Source organism: Hemitrygon akajei, chromosome 1 (assembly GCF_048418815.1).
Source record: "Hemitrygon akajei chromosome 1, sHemAka1.3, whole genome shotgun sequence".
In the NCBI taxonomy this organism is placed as follows: domain Eukaryota; kingdom Metazoa; phylum Chordata; class Chondrichthyes; order Myliobatiformes; family Dasyatidae; genus Hemitrygon; species Hemitrygon akajei.
The window spans coordinates 108,138,510-108,158,090 of NC_133124.1; the positions used below are offsets into that span (position 1 = coordinate 108,138,510).

General features: G+C 42.3%; 1 long non-coding RNA gene across 1 annotated transcript in view; it reads right to left on the reverse strand.

Moving 5' to 3' along the window:
- Nucleotides 1–19,581, reverse strand: part of LOC140729596 (uncharacterized) — a 107,635-nt gene that overhangs the window by 53,647 nt on the left and 34,407 nt on the right. Inside the window, exon 3 of the long non-coding RNA XR_012099365.1 lies at nucleotides 9,697–9,779. This is a non-coding gene — a long non-coding RNA (uncharacterized lncRNA). The remainder of the gene's footprint in view (nucleotides 1–9,696; nucleotides 9,780–19,581) is intronic.

A 19,581-nucleotide genomic window follows, 5' to 3' on the forward strand; every position in this document is an offset into this window, starting at 1 on the left:
TCACCAGCAGCATTGTAATCATTTTATCTCATGGTTGGGAAAGAAATTTATTGCGTTAGGTGTCAAGACAGTGGGGAAAAATATGTGGGCATCTAAATGACAGGGTCAAATTTTAGTATGTTAAATGCATCTTGATAATCTAGGACAAAATATCCAGATAGCACTTTAAAATTATGCTGCTTTAATGCTGATTAATGGTTGAAACTGGTAAATTAATACCAGTTGCATGTCCTACAATTTGTTAAATCCTGTGCAGTAAAATCAATGCTATGTGATATCCTTTTAAATTGAATAGAAATGCTGTAAACAGTAGCACTCTTGGCTCTGAAACAGAAGCATTTGTGGTCATAAGGACATAAGAAATAGAAACAGGTGTAAGTCACTGTTTGCCAATATGGAAATTACCCATTTAAACCTTTCTCTAAGCTAATACATTGGTCTCAATACAATGAGCATTTATTGTGTTGAGTAAAATTTTAGGTGGCTATTTAAAGTCTTTTCAAAATCTAATTACACCTTGTTACTTGGAAGATCTGGGTCTAGATAGAGAGAAATACACAAATCACTAAACATTGTACAAAAAGCAAGAAATATAACTTCAGATACTGGAAATGTGAAATAAAAGCCAAAAGTGTTAGCTCAACAGGTTAGGCAGCATCTATGATTGTTAACCATAGATTAGCAAAGCCTTTAAGGGAGTGAGCCAAGCACTGGCATCTATGCAGAGTCTTGACCCAGAATGTTAGGAATCCTTTTGCCTCTAAAAATGCTGCTTGACACACTGAGTTCCTACAGCAATTTATTTTTTGAGCCAAGTACTGGACTTTATTTTAAGAAGTATAGAATTCAGAAGAGGAGAAGGTATGTTAAATGTGTCTTGAATTTGCTTACCACATTTATCTCATTGTGCAGAGTTATGGTGGCATATTGTTAAAATGACATAGAAGCAATGGAGAGCGGGTAGAGAAAGAATTAAAAGAATGGAAGCAAACAATGCAAGGATTTTAGGTAAGGTTCAATAGACCAGGACTCCAACTGAAGAAAAAGGTTCTAAGGATGACCTAATGCAGGGCCTCCAAAATTGTAAAAGTTCTTGACAGACTGGCTACATAGAAAACTTTTCCATATGGAAAGAACATATCTCAAAAGATATTAATATATGATTTTCCCAAGAGTAGTAAGCATGTAAAACCTGCTGGCACAGTTGAGTTAATGGTATTAATGCAGAACAACACAAACAATAACAACAACGAAACAAGCACCTTTCCCCTCCCACCCACTCACACACACACAGATAGGCCTCCAACCCCAGGATGGGCTGCCTCTGGACCTCCAACCTCCAGTGGACTCATGGTCTTGCAAGACATTAGACCTTTAATTGCTATAGAGCACTCACAGACTTCAACTTCCAGATATGCTGACCCAGGGCATTGACCATAAGGCTCGACTTCCCGACTCACTGACTGATCTTTGATCTTCAGTATTGACTCTTGGACTCACGAATGACAGGTCCCTGAACTCCAGGCTTTGAGCGCAGACTCGCACAGACCTCTTACCCAGGACTTGCTGAGCTGGGGCATCAACTGTCCTCATGCCTCCTACCTGCACAGACCTCTGATCCTGTGGCCCTCCAACTTGGAAGGACTCAACAGTCTTGAGGAACGTGTGCAGGTTAATCTCATCCATGGGGCCCAACCGACCTTGGTCACGGACCATGAGGATGCTGGTCTTCATCCACAGTGCTTGCTAACCTTACATCTACAATGCCGATTTTAAAAAAAAATATTCACTCCCTTCAAATGTTTTCATGTTTTATTGTTTTACAGCATTGAATCACAGTAAATTTAATTTGGCTTTTTTGACACTGATCAACAGAAAAAGACTTCTTGGTGTCAAAGTGAAAACAGATCTCTACAAAGTGATCTAAATTAATTACAAATATAAAACACAGTAACTGCATAAGTATTCACTCTTCCCCCGACCCTTAATATGACACATCAAATCATGTTTGGTGCAGCCAATTGGTTTAGAAGTCACATAATTAGTTAAGTGGCGCTCTGTTTTGGAGATCTGTGTGCAGTCAAGGTGTTTCAATTGATTGTAAAAATACACCTGTATCTGAAAGGTCCAACTGCTGGTGAGTCAGCATCCTGGCAAAAACTACACCATGAAGACACTAGAACACTACAGCACAGTACAGGCCCTTCAGCCCTCGATGTTGTGCTGACCCATATATTCCTTTAAAAAATACTAAACCCACACTACCCCATAACCCTCTATTTTTCTTTCATCCATGTGCCTGTCCAAGAGGCTCTTAAATACCCCTAATGTTTTGGCCTCCACCACCATCCCTGGCAAGTCATTCCAGGCACCCACAACCCTCTGTTTATATTAAAAAAAACTTACCCCTGATGTCTCCCCTAAACTTCCCTCCCTTAACTTTGTACATATGCCCTCTGGTGTTTGCTATTCGTGCCCTGGGAAACAGGTACTGGCTATCCACCCTATCTATGCCTCTCATAATCTTGTAGACCTCTATCAAGTCCCCTCTCATCCTTCTACACTCCTAAGAGAGAAGTCCCAGCTCTGCTAACCTTGCCTCATAAGACTTATTTTCCAATCCTGGTAAATCTCCTCTGCACACTTTCCATTGCTTCCACATCCTTCCTATAATGAGGTGACCAGAACTGAACACAATACTCTTAAGTGCAGTCTCACCAGAGATTTGTACAGCTGCAACATCACCTCTCTACTCTTGAACTCAATACCCCTATTAATGAAGCCTAGCATCCCATAGGCCTTCTTAACTATCCTATCAACCTGTGCAGTGACCTTGAGGGATGTATGGATTTGAACCCCAAGGTCCCTCCGTTCATCCACACCCTTAACCCTGTACTCAGCCTTCTGATTTGTCCTTCCAAAATGCATCACCTCACACTTATCCAGATTGAACTCCATCTGCCATTTTTCTGCCCATCTCTGCATCCTGTCTATATCCTCTTGTAACCTTCGATAACCTACAGCTCCATCCACAACTCCTCCAATCTTCGTGTCATCCGCAAACTTACTCACAAATCCTTCTGCCTCTTCATCCAGGTCATTTATAAAAATCACAAAGAGCAGGGGTCCCAGTACAGATCCTTACGGCACTCCACTAGTCACCGACCTCCAGGCAGAATACTTTCCAAACAGCCAAGGTTCCACTGATCCCGTGCCTCATGACTTTCTGGATGAGTCTCTCATGGGGGACATTGTCAAATGCCTTGCTAAAATCCATGTAGACCACATCTACTGCCCTACCCTCATCAATTTCTTTTGTTACCTCTTCAAAAACTCAATTAGGCTCATGAGGCACGACCTTCCCTTCACAAAGCCATGTTGACTATCCTTGAGTAGACTGTACTTCTCCAAATGCTCATAGATCCTATCCTTAAGAATTCTTTCCAATAGTTTGCAGACCACCAACTTAAGACTCACCAGTCTATAGTTCCCAGGATTCTCCCTGTTACCTTTCTTAAACAAGGGAACTACATTTGCCATTCTCCAATGCTCCAGCACCTCCCCTGCAACCAAAGAGGATTCAAAGATCATAGCTACTGCTCCAGCGATCTCTTCTCTCACTTCCCACAGTAACCTGGGGTATATCACATCCGGCCCTGGGGACTTATCAATCTTGATGCTTTAAGAAGATCCAATACTTCTTCTTCCTTAATTTCCACATTGTCCAGCACACAGGCCTGTTCTATTTTGACCTCACCCTGATCAAGGTCCTTTTCACTTGTGAATTCTGAAGCAAAGTATTCATTTAGGATCTCCTCAACCTCCTCTGCCTCCAGGCACATGTTGCCTTCTTTATCCTTTAGCGGCCCCACCTTCATTCTTGTCATCCTTCTGTTCTTCACATATGCATAGAATGCCTTGGGGTTCTCCTTAATCCTACATGCCAAGGCCTTCTCATGCCCCCTTCGAGCTCTCCCAAGTCCTTTCTTAAGCTCTGATGCACCATCAATAACTCTCAGAGACGGGAGGCGAATGATAGGCTTTTATTAGCAGCAAGAGACCACCACACAACATCCTCCAATTGCCTTTATACAGGGGTCTGTGGGAGGAGCCACAGGAGCAGTCAGCAGAGGGGCGTGTCCAGACAGGTATATGTAGTTCACCACAAGCTCCTTCCTGGCTACCCTATATTTCTCATGAGCCCTTCCTGCTTCTTATATCTAACATATGCTTCCTTCTTCCTCTTGATGAGTTGCCTCATGTGTTTCATCAGCCACGGTTCCCTTTTCCTACCATTTTTTCCTTGTCTCAGTGGGACAAACCTATCCTGAACCCAGCACAAGTGGTCTCTAAACTTCTCCCTCATTACTTCTGTGCTTCCACCCTTGAACATCTGTTTCCAATTTACTCTCGCTAGTTCCTGCCTCCTCCCTTCATAGTTAGCCCTTCCCCAGGTAAGCACTTTCCCATTTTGTCTGTTTTTATCCTTTTCCATAGCTATGCTGAAGCTAAGGGAGTTGTGGTCACTCTCACCAAAATGCTCTCCCACCAAGAGGTTTGCCACCTGACCAGGTTCATTACCCAGAACTAGATCCAGTATGGCCGCTCCTTTCGTTGGCCGGTCCGCATACTGTGTCAGCAATCCTTCTTGAACACACCTGACCAATTCAGCCCCTTCTATCCCCCTTGCAGTCAGGAGGTGCCAGTCAATATGAGGGAAGTTGAAATCACCCATAACTACAACCCTGTATTTCCTGCTCCATTTAAAAATCTGCCTGCTTATCTGTTCCTTGGTGTCCCGAGGGCTATTTGGGGGCCTATAGACTACTCCCAGCACAGTGATTGATCCCTTCCTATTTCTGACTTCCACCCACACTGACTCAGTGGATACTCCCTCTGCAGCGTCCTCCCTTTCTATAGCTGTGATACTATCCCTGACCAGTAATTCTACTCCCCCTACTTTCCTACCTCCCATCCTATTCCTTTTAAAACACCTAATCCCTGGTACCTGCATCATCCAATCCTGCCCTTCCTCCAGCCAAGTTTCAGTACCAGCCACAACATTGTAGTTCCACGTACTAATCCATGCTCTAAGTTCATCCCCTTTATTCTTAATACTCCTAGCATTGAAATAGACACATTTCAACCCCTCTAGCTGGCTACATTTATGTTTTGTCCCCTGTCTGTCCTTCTTCACCAACCCAGAACACATAGCATAATGCCCTTGTCCTTCTACCCTAATCTCTGCACTCACATTCTGATTCCCACCCCCCTGCCAAACTAGTTTAAACCCTCCCCAACAGCTCTAGCAAACCTGCCCGCCAGGATATTGGTCCCTTTCCAGTTCAGGTGCAGCCTGTCCTTTTTGTACAGGTCAGACCTTCCCTAGAAGAGATCCCAATGATCCAGAAATCTGAACCCCTGCCCCCTGCACCAATTTTTCAGCTACGCATTCATCTGCCATAACTTCCTGTTCCTACCCACTCTGTCTCGTGGCACAGGCAGCAATCCTGAGATTACCACCCTTGAGGTCCTGCTTTTTAACTTCTTTCCTAACTCCCAGCAACTCTGAACACTCCAAGCAACTCTGTGAAAGGTTATTGAAAAGCACATGTCAGGAAATGGATACAAGAAAATTTGCAACTCACTGACTATCTCTTGGAGTATAGTTAAGTCAATCATCAAGAAATGGAAAGAATATGGCACAGTTGTAAATCTGCCTAGAGCAGGCTGTCCTCAAAAACTGAGTGACTGTGCAAGAAGGGGACTAGTGAGGGAGGCCACCAAGGGAATTATGACAACTCTGGAGGAGTTAGAAGCTTCAGTGGCTGAGATGGGAGAGACCGCACATACAACAACTGTTGGCTGGGTGCTTCACCAGTCACAGCTTTATGGGAGAGTGGCAAAGAGAAAGTCACTGCTGAATAAAACTCCAATGAAATCTCAACTAGAGTTTGCCGGAAGGCATGTGGGAGACTCCGAAGTCAGCTGGAAGAAGGTTCGGTTCCATGGTCTGAGCTTTTTGGCCATCCGACTAAACACCATGTTTAGCAAAGAAACAAACACTGCTCATCATCAAAAACACACCATTTCTGGTGGTGGCTGCATCATGCTGTGAGGAGCCTTCACTGCAGCAGGCCCTGGAAGGCTTCTGAAGGTAGAGGGTAAACTGAATGTAGCAAAATACTGGGAAATTCTGATGCAGCGTGCAAGAGAACTGCGAATTGCGAGATTTGTTTTCTAGCAAAACAATGACCCCAAGCATAAAGCCAAAGCTACACAGGAATGGCTTAAAAACAACAAAGTTAATGTCCTTGAGTGGCCAAGTCAGAGTCCAGACCTCAATCCAATTGACAATTTGTGGCTGGACTTGAAAATGGCTGTTCACTCACAATCCTCATACAATCTGACAGAGCCTGAGCAGTTTTGTAAAGAAGAATGGGGGAAAATTGCAGTGTCCAGATGTGCAAAGCTGATAGAAACCCATCCACACAGACTCAAGGCTGTAACTGCTACCAAAGGTTCATCTACTAAATATTGACTTGAAGGGGGTGCATACTTATGCAATCAATTGTTTTGTGTTTTATATTTGTAATTAATATTTTATTTTAATACTTTTCATAGGCACTGTATCACGGGGATTGCTGGCCTTCAACTGCTGAGATGTTTCTAGAATCTGGGACAGCTCTAAAGCTCAGTGAGCTCAGAAAGAAAGTGAGCTCAGGCTCTGTTCCAGGGACATGAGTACATTAACTATGCCAAGTTGTACAATTTTTTTTGACTGAGATGTCAAAGCCCTCTCACTTTGAAGTAATCAAACCATTTTGGGAAAAAATGCATGGAATTCTAATGAACTTATAAACAGTAATAACCATGTAATTTTTAACACTTAAGTAACATATTCAGCTTATTGCATCTGTACAATGCTTGCTATACTGGTAAACTAACATGGGAAACTAAAGATTAGGAAATGTAGAAGTGAGGACAACAGAGATGAGAGGAGTGTACAGGTATACCAATTAATCTTACACATGAATGTATATTTAATATGCTTAAATATTTATGGGGTTAGGAGGGTGGGGGAGCTGATGAATATATACACTTGCTTCCCACTCCTATATATGACATTGGGTAAGAAAGTGGTTGAACAAAATAATAGTTAGAAATTATACAAAAGAATCTGAGATGTGGTCAATATGTGCAAGGCCTGGTGATCCAATAATGCGAGTACTTTGTGTGGCTTTGAACAACTAATTGTAAATCATTTTGCACCTAATTCCTTTGGTACCTGCCTGTGATTCACCAATCGCTGACTGTATAATTTTTCTCCTGAAATGTTCATTCATTTATGGCCAAGCCCCGTAGCTTCAGAGGTTTCTAGTTTTGAATTAAATTTGGCCCTTAGGTGGTGACTCTTCATGATGAAGTTTCTTTGAAATGCAATCACTATTTCAATACAGGAACTAGGTGGCTAATTCTCACAGGAAAACCCACACCCAACAACAATGAGGTAATGGCTTTATAATCTATTTTAATGATGCTGGTTGGCCCCAAAAGTATAGTTTGATAATCATGTGTTATGTTGCTTTGCTGGAGGGCTGAATTTCAGATGACATTTTAAGCTGATACTCTACCTATTCCTTCAAGTGATCATAACAATGACTGGTACTATATTGAAGCAGTTGAGGTTCTTCCAGAGTCCTGATCAATTCAGGTGTACCTGTGTTACAGACTCTTAGTTAATGGAAATTTGCCCTTACAACATTCACTAATCACTACCCAGAATTTTGAAATGCAACTTTCCGAGAAGTTATATGAAAAGAAAAATATATAAATAAACATAGAAGTTATTTTGTGTTCAGTGTTTCTTGAGACAGATGCATGTGGTATGCTGCATAACAGAAAATCACAATACAGATCATTTTCAAGGAAAGCAACCCCCAACCCATAATGTGGGAGTTACCCACACTTATCCCTCAATCAATTTTGCCAAAACAAAACATATTGGATGATCATCATGTTGCATTTGGGGATTACAAATAAATGTTCTGCTTCCTACACTAAAAGTCACTGTACTTGGATAAAAGTTATTTATTGGCTGTAATGCATTTTAGGTGGTCTGAAAGGGAAATCAACATGCTATACTGTATAAGTGCAACATAGCATTGCCTTAATGTTGCAGAGGGTCGTTGACTCAGCCAGCTCCATCATGGGCAGAAGCTTTCACACCATCAAGGACATCCTCAAAAGACAGTGCCTCAAGAAGGTGGTATCCATGATTAAGGGATCTCACCTCCCATGACATGCCCTCTGCTCATTACTATCATCAGGGAGGAGGTACAGGAGCCCAAAGACCCACACTCATTGTTTTAGGAAGAGCTTCTCCTGTCTGCCATCAGATTTCTGAACAGTTCATGAACCCATGAAACACTACTACATTATTCCTCTTTTGCACTATTTATTTATTATTGTAACTTGTAGTCGTTTTTATTTCCTGCACTGTACTGCTACCACTAAACAGCAAATTTCATGACCTATGTCAGTGATAATAAACCTGATTCTGAAAAGAATAGAGCCATGGGATTCCCCCACCTGTGAGGATAAATTATATTAATGCATTCTTGCATATGTTAATGTATAAATGTAATAAATTATGTTAATATATTATTGCATATGCTAGTATTTTAGAATAATGAATTTTCAGTGTAGACATTTCCAGTACTGAATTCGTAATTTTCTGGCCTGAAGAGTTCATCTAGTTAGTAGCAGTCACAATCACTTGTTTGAGGATATTCACAGCTATCTCCAGATGCACAGTTGGTTTACAACATTTCTCTACAATCCTTCCATTTGTCTGTATTCTTTCTCTCATTGACATCTTTATTTTCAAATCCCTTGTGGCCTTGTCCTTCTCTACCTCTGAGAATTCCTCTAGCCCTATAAATTTTATCTCCTGAAATTCTTAGTTCCTTCAACTCTACTTTCTTTCACGCTCTATCAGAGCCCTTCTCTTCTCATTGGTAACTATTACTGTATATAATTTGTTGTTGAATCCCTTATCAGCATACAAATAATTTGTTGATAAATGCACTAAATTGGCTGAAGTCTGTGGGAGCAGTACAAACCCCATTTTAAAGCATAATGAATAGGCCCTGGATGCTAATCTCCACAGATAGGTGTTTTTGGCTAATTTGATTATGCTTGTGGGTATTGCAACTAAACACAATGTCTTCTTAGTGCACCGATAAAAGGATGAAATCCAGTTTCTCGGCACAGCTGTCTTATATAATCTTTTTAACTGAATGGCATTTGTGACCTGTGGAAAAAGCACTAATTAAAAGTTGTTTTTGCAGGATGTTTTTTACAGCTGTTATACCTCATAAAAACATTTCCCAATATACCACGATGTTGTACAGTATTAGCTCTAAGCCTACATTTGGAAGTTTTAGTAACTAACAGAAAGGTGGATATTGGCAGTGGAAATTGCATGTTGTTCAAATTATGGCTCTATGAAAGTATACAAAAAGTTTAAGAGCACCAATTCAGAATGCACTGCCTCCCAGGACCTTTTATCCATACTGAAAGGACGTTGAACAAAGAAGAGACAGCTCTAAATTGAAGGGAAAGGTTTCAGTTCTACATCAATGTTGTGGGTTAAAGACCCACTCCAGACTTGAGCACACTATCTATACTGACCTCATCAGTGCTGACAGAATGCAGCACTCCGTTACATCCTGTCTTTTGAAGATGTGAAGCCAATGACTCAGCTGCACTTTGTTCTGAAAGGAAAATATTCTGTGACATTATTTCAACAAACAACAATGCTTGCCTTATTTATGTTATACCTCAGCCAAACACATATTTGTGTGGTTATTTTACTTCATTAGACCCTTGATTAATCAACATTTCAATTAAAAAAAATATTCTTGTATTCAAATGCTTTCATGTCTTCCCTGTTTCTTCTTCCTGCAATCACTCCTAAAACTCTGTGGAATGTTATTGGGTGGGTCACCTTTAAGGATTGAAGCATGTGAGTAACATTGGTACAATTGTTTTAGTGGTGACTTGGTCTGCCATTGTGGAAGTCACAACAGGAGTGCTGTCATTCACTGTAAGCTTTCTTTGTTTAATGGAGTGCCTTTGTATCATAACAACAGTATTCGGATCACGCAAACTAAGAAATAACAATAGCTACATCACAGCAGCTTTAGCTGTAAGCAAAGGCATTTTCATTTCTGCTATCATGCAGTCACTAGATGAACAATGACAAAGCAATTGTGGTTTCTCTTAAAGGAACCTTTTTCTCTTCAAGTACTCCCACATTCCCTCCTAATATGGATAAAGCAAGCATATAGTTTTTAAATAAACTTAAATGCTACAAGGTACTAGATAACCAATATTTCTTTATTTATAAAGCCAAACCACCACGTATTTTTTTCACTTGTTCTAACTAATGCAACACAGTTTGTGCTGAAACATTGTCAGTAGATTTGCCATCTCTTTTCAAGCTGTGTCCACCTGCACAGTGAAAGGTGAGGAAACATGAGTTAGAAAATCTTCATTTATTTCAAAATGATGATCACAAAGTCCAGAACCATGTGGGCTTGCTTCATGGCAAAATATGTGGGCCTGTGCTGTTGCAATAGCCTTGGTGAGTAACTGCGTGCAGTTTGAAGGTTCAATACATTGTAGACATGGTGAGCCAGTGATAGAGGGAATGAATGCTGATGATGCTGGAGGAACCTTCATTGTTCTAGACGATGTTAGTTTTTTGTTTGTTGATGTAGTGTAGGATGTTCCATCATGGTCTTGTTCAATATGCTGTTGATAGAGGAATGGCTCTGGGGTGTCAGGAAGTAAGTCACTTGCCACTGATGCCTAAACTCTGGCTACTACTTGTAACAAAATATTTAGTATATCACTGGTCTTGTTGGGTTTTTAAACAATAGCTTATAGTGATAGAAACATAGAAAATAGGTGCAGGAGTAGGCCATTCGGCCCTTCGAGCCTGCACCGCCATTCAGATTGATCATGGCTGATCATCCAACTCAGAACCCTGTACCTGCTTTCTCTCCATACCCCCGATCCCTTTAGCCACAAGGGCCGTATCTAACTTCCTCTTAAATATAGTCAACAAACTGGCCTCAACTGTTTCCTGTGGCAGAGAATTCCACAGATTCACCACTCACTGTGTGAAGAAGTTTTTCCTCATCTCGGTCCTAAAAGGCTTCCCCTTTATCCTTAAACTGTGACCCCTCGTTCTGGACTTCCCCAACATCGGAAACAATCTTCCTGCATCTAGCCTGTCCAATCCCTTTAGAATTTTATACGTTTCAATAAGATCCCCCCTCAATCTTCTAAATTCCAGTGAGTATAAGCCTAGTCGATCCAGTCTTTCTTCATATGAAAGTCCTGCCATCCCAGGAATCAATCTGGTGAACCTTCTCTGTACTCCCTCTATGGCAAGAATGTCTTTCCTCAGATTAGGGGACCAAAACTGCACACAATATTCTAGGTGCGGTCTCACCAAGGCCTTGTACCACTGCAGTAGAACCTCCCTGCTCCTGTACTCGAATCCTTAGTGGAGGAATTAGCAATGACAATGGCATTGACTGTTAAAGGGAGGTGATTAAAACTCACTCTTGTTGGCAATGTCTTTCAGGACTCAGCCAATGTGATCAGTAGTGATGCTCTGCAATCTCTTGTACTATGCCTGACATGGTGTTCAGTGATGGTCGAAGTGCAGATGGAGAAACACTGAAGTAGATTGAACAGGTCTTTGAATTTTAATAAGAACTGTGTAGAACAAAAGGAAAAATAATAAACACTAGGCCAACAGGGCCATTAATTAAAGTTCCCAACTAAAGCTAATGCCAACACTGCAGTTCTGAAGCAGTAACTTAATACTAAATAATTCTGCTCGTTTACTCCATCAACTTAAACTGTAGTCTTCTTTCCCACATGAGGACTAATGTAAGCAGGGAGAATAGACATTGCTGTGATTTGGTCAAGATTCAGCAAGACTGAAATTAAAGGAAGGGAGTTACAATACAACCACAATTGAGACCACATTCAACTGGCCACCTGTGACGGTGCCCAGACTCTGTGGTTGGGATAGGGTTACCCTCCCTAGGTGCAGCTCCTGATATACTAGAGACTTGTGCCTGTTGGAAGTCTGGGATGAGAGACTCGTCTAGAATGTCATGAGTCAGAATCCAAGAGTGTTCCTCAGGGCCATATCCCTCCCATTCCACGAGGTACTGGACCCTGTCCTGCACTCGGCAAGGAACCAGGAGGTACCACACTGAATAGACAAGATAGCCATCTACCAAGCGGGGAGGAGGGGTAAGGGGGGGAATGACTGGAGAAAGGGAGGAAGTCATCAGCGTGAGCTGGGAAACATTGAACACTGATTGAATCTTCATCAATGCACAGTCTATAGGAAGCTTGGTTGCTAGCCTTCTCCACTATGAATGGTCATGGCGTGGGGCCAATTTGCAGCTCTCAACTTTCAAAGGAAGGTCTCTAAGTGCCAGTCAGACTTTCTCCCCTGACTTGAGAAGCCTCACCTGTCAGTGGAGCTGATTAGCCTGCCAGGCATACTGTACTGTTTCTGAGGGTACAGTGGAGAACCCCTTGCCCTTCTCCTAGTGCACTTGCAGCATTGTGCCAACTGTTCAGCAGCAGGAACTCCCATGTTGATCTCTTGGTCAGAGAAAAGTGGTGGCTGGAATCTCTTTTGGCATTCAAAGGGGGACATGCCAGCGGAGGACAACTGAAGGTTATTGTGAGCAATCTCTGCCCAAGTGAGTTGGGAGCTCCATGTCATGGGATTGGATGAGACAAGGCAGTGCAGGGTTGTCTCCAGCTCCTGAATCACCCTCTGTCTGGCCATTAGATTGGGGGTGGAAAGCTGATGAAAAACTAGCTATGGCTCCCCAAGGAGAACAGAAATCCTTCTAAAAGTGGAACATGAACTGTGGACCTCAATCAGACACTGTCCTGAGGGAAGTCGTTCAGCCTGAACACATGCTGAACCAAGAAAGTGGCAGTTTCATGAGCCGGTGGGAGCTTGGGGAGAGCAATAAAATGGGCTGCTTTAAAGAACCAGGATGGTTGTGTTCCCATCTGATGGACACAGACCAGTGATGAAATCCAACGAGAGGTGGGACCAGGGGCAGAGAGGCACAGGCAGTGGGCAGAGCAAATCAGCAGGGAGCTGATGTGATATCTTGTTATGGACACAAATGGGACAGGCAGAGACAAACTTGTGGACAGCTTGAGACATAGACAGCCACCAAAATCATCTCTTTGTAACTTCCAGGGTCTGTTGAATTCCCGGATGGCCAAACAGATGGGAAGTGACCGCACTCTAATACTCTGGGGTACACAGTGGCAGCCCACTTGGACTTGGATCCAACTACTAGGCAGTTCTAACCTCTGCTTCTATGCCTCAAATCACTGGAGCAGCTATGCACAAGCAAGGAAGGATGGGATCTGAGGATGTTGTCCTTAGAGATGTCAAACTGGTGGGACAGAGCATCAGCTTTAGTATTCCTGCTGCCAGGGTGGCAGTAAGAGTGAAATTAAATCGAGTGAGAAGAGAGCCCAACAGGCTAGACAGCTTTGTCTCTTGGTGTCATGGATGTATGAGATATTCTTGTCATCCATCCAGAACAGAAAATGATGCTCTGCCCCCTCCAGCCAGTGTCACCACACCTCCACGGCCTCCTTGACAGCCAAAAGTTCACAGTTCCCAAAAACGTGTTACACTGTGTAGGAGTCAGCAACAGGAAAGAAAAGCACGGGGGTTGTAGCTGATTATCTCCAGAAGAGGGCTGAAAGAGTACAACTTCAATGTCGACATTTGATGCATTGAACCTCCATGACAAATGGGTGGGATGGGTGTGAATGTTGCAGCACTGGGGCAGTGGTGAAGTTCTGAGAATGCTTGGATAGGATTCGGGTGAGATCTTCTTGATGAGTGTATTTATGGGAGCTGCAATTGAACCAAAGTTTCTGATGAAACAGCAATAAAAGTGCAAACCCCATGAAGCTCATCACCTATTTGACCCTCAATGATCTAAGCCACGCTGTGACTGCTTGAACTTTACATGGGTCCATGCGAACTCTGGGTGCAGTGAGGACGTAGCCCAAGAATGACACCTGCTTCTGTGGAGCTACACTTCTCTGGGTTGGCATAAAGACTGTTCTCGAGGAGTCATCTGAGAACCCTCTGGATCTGATGGATGTGTTCCTGGCGAGAGTGGGAATAGATGAGAATGCCATCCAATACACTAAAACAAACTGATCCAATGTATCCCGGAGCATATTAATGACCAGGATCTGAACAACAGCTGTGGGGCCTTGGCCTGACCAAATGGCATCACGAGGTATTCATAGTGGCCAGTGGAGGTGTTGAATGCAGTCTTCCACTCATCCTCTTCTCAGATGCAAAATAAGTTGTAAGCGTTACGCTGATCTATCTTGGAAATATGGTTGCTCCTTGGAGATGTTCAAATGAAGAGGAAAAAGGGAAGTGGTTTTTCTCCATGATGTTGTTGAAGGGCCAATAATCAATTCAGGGATGGAGCTGCCATTGTTCTTGCTCACAAAAAAGAAGCCCACACCTATTGGCGAGGTTGATGGATGAATAAATCCTAAGGCTAGTGCCTCCTTGATGTATTCTTCCATGGCCACTCTTATGATGAGAGGGGGAAGATCAAGCACTCTTAAACTCAACAACAAATCACTAGAAAGACTGGGCTGCAGGAGAACCCTGTTCCCATAGAGAACTGAACAGGCTGAGTGGGGGCCTATCTAAGAGATTCACCATGTGAGCCAACTTGCGTGCATCATCACCAAAGTGACCTGGCTGGGCTTAGAAAGTCAGCTCTGTCTGGGCAATAAAGTTCCTGTAGCCATTGGGGTTACTGGAGTATCTGGCTGATGGAGGAATACTCAGTTCAGGTCCAGGAAAAGCCAAGGAAACCAGGGCATTAGTGGCTGAGGCTTATGAAAATGCTGCAGAAGAGGATATGGTAGGTCCTGATGCTGGGATTGGGTCTCTCCTGGTAGAAGGCTGCTGAATAGCATCAGTGAGAGCAGTAATGGCTGCCATTTGATTCTGGTTGTCTGTTATGAACTGCTGAATGGTGGCAGTGAGAGCAGTAAAAGCTACCACCAGATTCTGGCAGTCTGTGTTGAGTTTCTGTACTGTTGCTACAAGTGCTGACACTTGTTCTTCTTTCTTGAATCGGGCTGGCCACTCTGAAAGTGGTTGTTGCACTGCATGGGCCACCTTTGCCAATCCAGCCTGCACTGACTTTAATTTCTCTCCCAGCTGACCAATGAATTTCAGAGCCATGGTCAGCTGTTCTCTCTCCTCTGGGTCCATTTTAGTGATCGAGTCTTGCTGACATGATGTTTGGTGATGGCCCAGGTGCAGAGGAAGAGACACTGAAGCAGACTGAACAGTTCACTGAATTTTTTGTGAAACGAAAGGAAAAATAATAAACACTAGGACAACAGGGCCATTAAATAAAACTCTCAAAGCTAATGCCAATATTGTGTCTTAGAAATAGTAATTTAATACTAAATTAATTCCGCTCCTTACAGTGTCAATCTAAGTTGTAGCCTTCTTTCCCAGATGAGGATTAAAGTAAGTAGGGAATGTAGCTGTTGCTGTGCTTTGGTTAAGATTCAACACGACTGAAACAAAAGAAAGGGAGTTAAATACAACCACAATGAAATGCTAATTAGCTGGAACATGCATATCACGAGCATGATGGCAACCCCATTCAGCAACTCGTCTGGAGGGTGGCCAGTCTCCATAGCAGAGTCTGTGGTTGTGACGATGCCATTTGCTGTGCTTCCGAATATAGTTCACACCGCTTGATTTCTTGAGGTTGCTGTGTATTGCTTTACTTTCTTACAAACTGTAGACAAACATTACAGCAACAGACTGTGTGTATCTGCATTCACTCTTATCAGCTCTTGGCATAATTATACAGTGGCATGCAAAAGTTTGGGTACCCCAGTCAAAATTTCTGTTACTGTGAATAGTTAGTTGAGTAGAAGATGAACTGATCTCCAAAAGTCATAAAGTTAAAGATGAAACATTCTTTTCGACATTTTAAGCAAGATTAGTGTATTATTTTTGTTTTGTACAATTTTAGAGTGAAAAAAAGAAAGGAGCACCATGCAAAAGTTTGGACACCCCAAGAGATTTGAGCTCTCAGATAACTTCTACCAAGGTCTCAGACCTCAATTAGCTCATTAGGGCTATGGCTTGATCACAATCATCGTTATGAAAGGCTAGGTGATGCAAATTTCAAAGCTTTATAAATACCCTGACTCCTCAAACCTTGTCCCAACAATCAGCAGCCATGGGCTCCTCTAAGCAGCTGCCTAGCACTCTGAAAATTAAAATAAATGATGCCCACAAAGCAGGAGAAGGCTATAAGAAGAAAGCAAAGCGTTTTCAGGTAGTTGTTTCCTCTGTTCGTAATGTAATTAAGAAATGGCAGTTAACAGGAACGGTGGAGGTCAAGTTGAGGTCTGGAAGACCAAAAAAACTTTCCGAGAGAACTGCTCGTAGGATTGCTAGAATGTCAAATCAAAACCCCCATTTGACTGCAAAAGACCTTCAGGAAGATTTAGCAGACTCTGGAATGGTGGTACACTGTTCTACTGTGCAGTGACATTTGCACAAATATGACCTTCATGGAAGAGTCATCAGAAGAAAATCTTTCCTGCATTCTCACCACAAAATTCAGCATCAGAAGCTTGCAAAGGAACATCTAAACAAGCCTGATGCATTTTGGAAACAAGTCCTGTGGACTGATGAAGTTGAAATAGAAATTTTTGGCTGCAATGAGCAAAGGTATGTTTGGAGAAAAAAGGGGGCAGAATTTCATGAAAAGAACACCTCTCCAACTGTCAAGCATGGGGGTGGATTGATCATGCTTTGGGCTTGTGTTGCAGCCAGCAGCAGGGGGAACATTTCACTGGTAGAGAGAAGAATGAATTCAATTAAATACCAGCAAATTCTGGAAGCAAACGTCATACCGTCTGCAAAAAGCTGAAGATGAAAAGAGGATGGCTTCTACATTAGGATAATGATCCTAAACACACCTCAAAGTCCTCAATGAACTACCTCAAGAGGCGCAAGCTGAAGGTTTTGCCATGGCCCTCACAGACCCCAACCTAATCATCAAAAATCTGTGGATAGGCCTCAAAAGAGCAGTGCATGCAAGACGGTTCAAGAATTTCACAGAACTAGAAGCCTTTTACAAGGAAGAATGGGCGAAAATCCCCCAAACAATAATTGAAAGACTCTTAGCTGGCTACAGAAAGCGTTTACAAGTTGCCAGAGGGGGTGTTACTAAGTACCGACGATGCAGGGTGCCCAAACTTTTGCTTTGGGCCCTTCTCCTTTTTTGTTATTTTGAAATTGTAAAAGATGGAAATAAAAAAGTAATTTTGCTCAAAATATTAAAGAGCTAGCTTACTTCTGTATTCCATCTTTACCTTCTTAATGACTTTTTCAGTTGCCTTATGTTTGTTTTTAGAAGCTTCCCAAACCTCTAACTTCCTATTAATTTTTGCTCTATTATATCAGAATCAGATTTATTATCACTGGCAGGTTTTGTGAAATTTGTTAATTTAGCAGAAGCAGTTCAGTGAAATATATGATAATATAGAAAGAAAAATAAATAAATAAATTGCAGTAAGTATGTTGAGAAGATTAAAATCAGTGCAAAAACTGAAATAACATATTTAAAAAGTAAGGTAGTATTTATAGTTTCAATGAACATTTAGGAGTGGGATGGCAGAGGGGAAGAAGCTGTTCCTGAATTGCTGAGTGTATACCTTTAGGGTTCTGTACCTCCTCCCTGATGGTAACAATGACAAGAGCCCTGGGTGATGGGGGTCCTTAATAATGGACGTTGCCTTGGACTAATTTTACAATTCTCTGTAGCTTATTTTGGTCCTGTGTAGTCGCAACCCCCTCCACCCCATATAAGAAGTGAGATGCAGCCTGTCAGAATGTTCTCCACAGTACATCTATGTGGTGAACTACATATACCTGTCTGGACATGCCCCCCCACTGACTGCTCCTGTGGCTCCTCCCACAGACCGTGGCTTCTCCCACAGACCCCGGTATAAAGGCGATTGGGGCCTGAGCCCTGCCTCTCAGTCTCCAGGATGTAACATGGTGGTCAATTGCTGCTTGTTCTTTCTTCCAGTCAATAAAAGCCAATAACTCGCCTCACGTCTCGGAGAGTTATTGATGGTGCATCAATCTATAGAAGTTTTTGAGTGTTTTAGTTGATAAACCAAATCTCTTCAAATCCTAATTGCTGCTGTCTTGCCTTCTTTATGCATCAATATGTTAGATCCTCAGAGATCTTGATTCCCAGGAACTTGAAATTGCTCACTCATTCCACTTCTGATCTCTCAGGATTGGTTTGTGTTCCCTTGTCTTACCCTTCCTGAAGTCCACAATCAGCTCTTTTGACTCTTTGACTTTGACTTCCCTTGTTAGGCATGGTTATGAAATTTTGCCTTTAGAATACTTTTTCATCCTTGGGATGTATATATTCTGTGCCTTCCAAATTGCTTCCTGAAATAACCAGCCATTGCTGCTTTGCTGTCATCCCTGCCAGCGTTCTTTTCCAATCAGTTCTGGGAAACTACTCTCTCATGCTTCTGTAATTCCCTTTACTTCACTGTAATACTGATACATATGATTTTAGCTCCTCAAATTTCAGGGTGAATTTGATCATATTATGATCACTTGGCCCAAGAGTTCTTTTACCTTAAGCTCTCTAATCAATTCTGGTTCATTTTGCAACATCCAGTCCAGAATTGCTGATCCCCTAGTTGGCTCAATCACGAGCTGCTCTAAAAAGCCATCTTGTAGACATTCCAGAACATCCCTGTCTTGGAATACAGCAGCAACCTGATTTTCCCAATCTACCTGCATGTTGAAATCCCCCATAACTATCATAATATTGCCCTTTTGGCATGTATTTTCTATCTCCCGTTGTAATCTGTAGACCACATCCTTACTACTGTTTGGAGGTCTGTATACAACTCCCATCAATGCCTTTTTACACTTGCAGTTCCTTAGCTCTATACAGAATGATTCAACACCTTCTGACCCTATGTCACCTCTTTCTAAGGATTTAATTTCATTTTTTACCAATAGCCGTGCCACCCCCTCTGCCTTCCTGCCTGTCCTTTTGATACAATGTGTATTTTTGGGCATTAAGCTCCCAGCTATAATTTTCTTTCAGCCATGATTCAGTGATGCCTACATCATACATGCCAATCTGCAACTGTGCTATAAGTTCATCTAACTTATTCCATATACTCAGCGCATTCAAATATAACACCTTCAGTCCTGTGTTCGCTCTTTTCAGTTTTGCCTATCTTTTACATTGCAGCTGATCCTGTTGGTTGTAATTTTGCGCCATCAGCAGCCTTTCCCTGCTCAGAGTCTCACTACACATCGCCTTTATAAACTAACGACAGGTACCCCATCCTCAGCACTATCACTCCAGTTCCCATCCC